Source organism: Pelophylax lessonae (assembly GCF_965119305.1).
Source record: "Pelophylax lessonae genome assembly, chromosome: 4".
Taxonomy (NCBI): domain Eukaryota; kingdom Metazoa; phylum Chordata; class Amphibia; order Anura; family Ranidae; genus Pelophylax; species Pelophylax lessonae.
In genome coordinates, this window is record NC_138771.1 from 126,635,492 (window position 1) to 126,641,798 (window position 6,307).

Genomic DNA, 6,307 nt, shown 5'->3' on the forward strand with positions numbered 1-6,307 from the left:
CCTATTAGAGCCTCTGGCTCTAATCACGTGCTTCAAAAAAAATTAATAAAAAATCCCCCATTTGAATCAATGCATCCGGTGCCCTGCCTGTAGATTAGGGGGCCGGATGCATGGAGCTGCGCCCCTGTGCCCCTAATGGATGGGCCGCCACTGGGGACCAGTGACATTACTACAGTAATCAGTGCTAAAAATATGAACTGTTACGGTAATAATGACACTGTCAGGGAAGGGGTTAACACCAATGGCGATCAAAGGGTTAAATGTGTCACCTAGGGGGTGCTTTCTAACTGTGTGGGGGATGGACGGGGATGTGGGGGATGGACTTGCTGGATGAACACAAAGACCTGTGTTCCTAAATAAGAGGAACACAGGATCGCTGTGTTCATCACTTACAGAACAGCGATCTGCCTTGTTTACTTCATCAGACCGCCGTTCTGTCTCCACGGGGACCGATCCCGGTTGCCCGGAGAACACTGCAATATAACTACGGCGGCTGGTCGGCAAGTGGTTAAAGCTGAACTTTAGTTAGAAAAAGAAGTCCTGCTAGATCACATCAGACTGGCCTATTTTGCTGGTAATCTATGTAAAACATTAAAGGGTATTTTCATTATAAATCTAGTAATACACTATCTCACCCTGCTCTGCACAGTTTGTAGAGGCCGATCTGCTGACAGCTCCACAGGATTCAAATTAAACCCTCCTATCCTTTACAGCCAAGGAAGCTGATTCTGTTTGATCTGCAGTTGTCTTGGTGCTGCACTTGTGATCAGGTATGACACCAGCCATTTCATGGTTTGGCGGTTTGGTTAAGGACACAAGCATATGTGACAGTTAGCAATCCTGGCATTCCAGGAATGAAACTGTTTTTTTAAATCATTAAACCAATGGGTTTAATTCCATTTTATGATTTACTGCTGTTCAGGGGCCCTCAGGGTTCAGCAAAACGGTTGTCTCCAGCTAGAAGAAAAAGGAACAATGCTGGAAGCAATTTACAGAACACACTAATTTTGGTAGCATAACTATTAAGGTGGAATGTATGTTCCTTGCTAAAGAACATTATTTTTTATCACGTTGTTATGGATAAAGTTCCGCTTTAAGGCTGTCAGCAGATCGGCCTATACAAATTCTGCACTGTGCCTAAAAATGGAGAGCAACTGAGCATGTGCAGATCAGTGAGAGACCGTGTATTAGTGGATTTTAACCACTTCCCGCCCGTCATATAGCAAAATGACGGCCGCAAAGTGGTTGCCCCATTCTGACTGGGCATCATATGACTTCCAGCAGGATAGGCCGCACAGGACGGCGATTGGTGGTGCAGTGTGTCACTCTGACACACCGCATCTCCTATCCTGGTAAAGAGCCTATGACGTAGGCTCTTTACAATGTGATTGGCTGTGTCCAATCACAGCTGGTCACATAGTAAATAGAAAGCGCTGTTGATCGGCTTTCTTCAGTTCGCGCCTGACAGGCGCGGGTAGAGGAGAGTGGATCGGCAGCTCTCCTGACGGGGGGGGGGTCTGTGCTGGTAATCAGAGCATTGATTAGCAGTGCAGACCCTTGGGGGATGCCACTAGAGCCACCAGGAATTGCCCACCCATGGCCACCAGGGATGCTGCCCACCCATGGCCACCAGGGGTGCCAATCAGTGCTCAGGAAGCCTGTCAGTGCCCTCCTCATCAGTTGTCCATCATTGCCGTCTATCAGTGCCGCCCACCAGTGCCCATAATTTCCATCTATCAGTGCCACCCACCAGTGCCCATCATTGCCATCTATCAGTTCCGCCTATCAGTGCCTTTTTTTTTTTTTCAAACTTTTCTATCTTTTTTTATTTGTTTAACAAAAAAGAAAAAACCTTGCGGTGATCAAATATCACCAAAAGAAAGCTCTATTTGTGGGGAAAAAATGACATCAATTTGATTTAGATACACTGTTGCATGACCACGCAATCAATTTGGTTTAGGTACAGTGTTGCATGACCACGCAATTGTCATTCAAAATGCAACAGCGCTAAAAGCTGAAAATTGGCCTGGGCAGGAAGGGGGTGAAAGTGCCCTGTATTGAAGTGGTCCAATAGTATGGGCCAATTCACACTGACTTGTGCTAAAATTTAGTACATTTCCATCCATTTTAGATGCGTTTTAACACGCGCTGACATCCTTTGAAATACATTTTGACGTTCATTGACATTCATGCACAGAGTTTTCATGTGAATAGAGCACATTGGAAATGATTGTTTTTCAGATGCCTTTCTGTTGATCTTTGTTTTACAGCTGTGCTAAAATGCAGATTAACACCCCGGTGTGAGTTGGCGCTATAGGCACTTGTTTTTCATGTATTGCATAGCTATACCTGCAAACAGGGCCGCCATCAGGGGGGTACAGCCAGTACTCCTGTATTGGGCCCTGAGACATAGGGGGGCCCGGACAGCAGGAAGATCGGTAGGATGACAGCATACTTTCAAACCTGGGCAGGACTGTCCCGCTGTACAGAGGCTTTGTCCGTCATAATTCTGGTGATAAATCTTACTTTCTAGCTCAGAAGGACCAGCAGCAGTGGGAACATTTAGAACAGCCAGGGATTGGCTAACAAACCAGATGGGTGTGCACTATGCAGCCACAATGAGAGACTGCACCTGTCAAATTCATGCTGTGATGTCGGTAATGGGCGGGACTGCTACTCAGACCCGCCCCCAGTGTCAAGCAACACGTGCATAGGGAAGAAGGAGAAGGAAGATATGGCAGACAGCAACAGAAAGGTATTTTAGAAAGGTAATCAATTGGGGAAGATAAGGGCAGAGGAGAGGTGTGTGTGTTGTAGAGGTTGTAGCAGCTGGGAAGAGGCGCAGTACAGAGGCATTTACATACATTCGCTACTATGTACAGCTTGGTATAGACTACTCCCGATTTTTAACATTGGCCTCAATGGAGAATCTTGGTCACCTTGGTATAGCACTACTCCCGATTTTTAACATTGGCCTCAATGGAGAATCTTGGTCACCTTGGTATAGCACTACTCCCGATTTTTAACATTGGCCTCAATGGAGAATCTTGGTCACCTTGGTATAGCACTACTCCCGATTTTTAACATTGGCCTCAATGGAGAATCTTGGTCACCTTGGTATAGCACTACTCCCGATTTTTAACATTGGCCTCAATGGAGAATCTTGGTCACCTTGGTATAGCACTACTCCCGATTTTTAACATTGGCCTCAATGGAGAATCTTGGTCAACTTGGTATGGCACTGCTCCATGTCTAACATTTGCATCTATGGAAAATCTTGGTCAGCTTAGTAAGGCACTACTCCCTATCTAGCACTCTCCTAAACCCTGAGCATAATGCACTCCAGAACCCTGCATTCTGTATCTAGCATTCTCCTGAACGTATTCCTGACCCCTGCACTCTGTACGAGGATGGGGTTGTGAATTTGTGGAGGGATTTGGGGGGTTGCGCTGTGAGGGGTGATTGGGAGGGAATCCTGCTAGGAAGAGGGATTGTGGAATAATATCATTTTGATATTTTCGGTGGAAGGTGGGGGGGCCCTGTCAGGTAGGCTGTATGGGGCCCCAGGATTTCTAGCGGCAGCCCTGCCTGCAAAAGAGGCCAACCTGAAGTGATCTAGCAGGAATTTGTTTTCTGACTAAAGCTCCACATTAACCACTTAAGCCCCGGCCCCTTTTTTCAACTTGGCACTGCGTGACTTTAACTGACAATTGCGCGGTCATGCAATGCTGTACCCAAACATGTCCATTTTTTCCCACAAACAGAGCTTTATTTTGGTGGTATTTGATCACCTCTGCGCTTTTTATTTTTTATGATATTAACCACCTCAATACAGGGCACTTAAACCCCCTTCCTTCCCAGACCAATTTTCAGCTTTTAGCGCTGTTGCAATTTGAATGACAATTGCGCGGTCATGCAACACTGTACCTAAACCAAATTTGTGTCATTTTTTCCCCACAAATAGAGCTTTCTTTTGGTGGTATTTGATCACCGTCAGGTTTTTTCTTTTTTGGTGCACAAATAAAAAAAGACTGAAAAGTTTGAAAAAAAAAAAAAGCTTTTTTGTTTAGGTTATAAAATTTTGTAAATAGATGTTTTTTTCCTGCACTGATGAGCACTGATGATGCCGCACTGACAGGCACTGATGAGGAGACACTGATGGGGTGGCACTGATATGCAGCACTGATGGGCACTGATATGTGGCACTGATAGTTAGCACTGATATGCAGCATTGGTGGGCACTGATAGGCAGCGCTGATGGACACTGATAGGCAACACTGTTGGGCGGCAATGATCGGCACTGATGGGTGGCACTGATGGGGGGCACTGATGGGCACTGATAGGCAGCACTGGTGGGCAATAATGGGCACTGGTGGGCAGCACTGATAGATGGCAATAACGGCACTGGTGGGCAGCACTGATAGATGGCATTGGTGGGCAACACTGATAGGGAGGGCACTAGGGGGCTCTCTGAGCCCTGTTTGCCATCCCTGGTGGCCATGGTGGGCATCCCTGGTGGTCATGGGTGGGCATCCCTGGTGGCTTAGTGGCACCCCTCCCCCCCCCCCAGGGCTGCAATGGTAATCAATCATCTGATTACCAGCACAGACCCCCCCTGTGATCAGTGAGTAATTAGAAATACTCACTGATCACCCCAGCAGCAGCACCGATTCTCTTCTCCTCACTGACAGGATCTGTCAGGAGGAGAAGAGATCGAAGCCGTTACAACGGCTCTATTTACATTACATGACGGCTGTGATTGGACACAGCCGTCATGTGATCAGGAGGGCCAATCACAGGGCCCTCCTGCCGAATGATGTTGCTCTGTGTCCGAGGGACACAGGCACATCGAGATCGCGCCGTTCTCTCTCCTTCTGAAGGACGTTCCGATCAGAAGGAGGAGACTCCCACCCGGCCGTATATTTACAATGGCCCAGGTGGGAGGTAGTTAATAAAAAAAGAGCAAAATATTAGAGAAAAAATTACATTTTTAACTTTGTCTTATAAATTGAGTATATTGGATATTTTTTTATGTCATATTTTGGCCAAAATGTATTTAGCTACATGTCTTTGACAAAAAAAATTTCAATGAGCGTATTTTTATTGGTTTGCGCAAACGTTATAGCGTCTATAAACTATGTTGTAAATACTGAAATTTATGCAGCTTTTACTTTCTGACTGCCTATCTCATTTCATGAAGTGCTAAAATGGCAGGGCAGTACAAAACCCCCCCAAATTACCACTTTTTGGAAAGTAGACATCCTAAGGAATGTCCTGAGGGGCATGCTGAGCTCATTGAATATTTAATTTTTTTTTGTCACATGTGTTTGAAAAATGACAAAAAAAACGGGACCCCTAAAACCAATCACCACCATCAGAATTTTTAAAGGGCGTACATTTTTCATTGCATTTTCTCACTACCTATCACGGTTTAGGAGGCCCTTAAATATCAAGATACCACAAAACCCCCCGCAAATTACCCCATTTTGTAAAGTAGACACCCCAAGCTATTTGCTGAGAGGCACGGCGAGTCCATGGAATATTTTATATTTTGCCACAAGTTTCGGGAAAATTAAATTTATTTTTAATTTTTTTTTTTTTTTAACACAAAGTTGTCCTGAGTATGGGAATACCCCATGTGTGAGACTTTTTGGGAGCCTAGCTGTGTACAGGACCCCGAAAACCAATCACCATCTTCAGGTTTTCTAATGGCATAATTTTTGATTTTACTCCTCACTACCCATCACAGTTTTGGAGGCCCTGAAATTTCAAGATAGAACAAAACCCCCCAAATGACCCCATTTTGCAAAGTAGACACCCCAAGCTATTTGCTGAGAGGCATGGCGAGTCCATGGAATATTTTGCCACAAGTTTCGGGAAAATTACATTTTTTTTTTATTGTTTTTTAACACAAAGTTGTCACTAAAAGATAAATTGCTCACACATTCCATGGGTATATGTGGAATGACACCCCAAAATACATTCTGCTGCTTCTCCTGAGTACAGGGATACCACATGTGCGAGACTTTTTGGGAGCCTAGCTGTGTACGGAACCCCGAAAACCAATCACCACTTTCAGGTTTTCTAATGGCGTAAATTGTGCATTTCACCTCTGCACTACCTGTCACAGTTTTGAAGGCCCTAAAATTTCAAGATAGCACAAACCCCCCCCCCCCCCCCCAAATGACCCAATTTTGCAAAGTAGACACTACAAGCTATTTGCAGAGAGGCATGGTGAGTTCATGGAATATTTTAGATTTTGCCACAAGTTCCGGAAAAATTATTATTTTTTTTTTTACACAAAGTT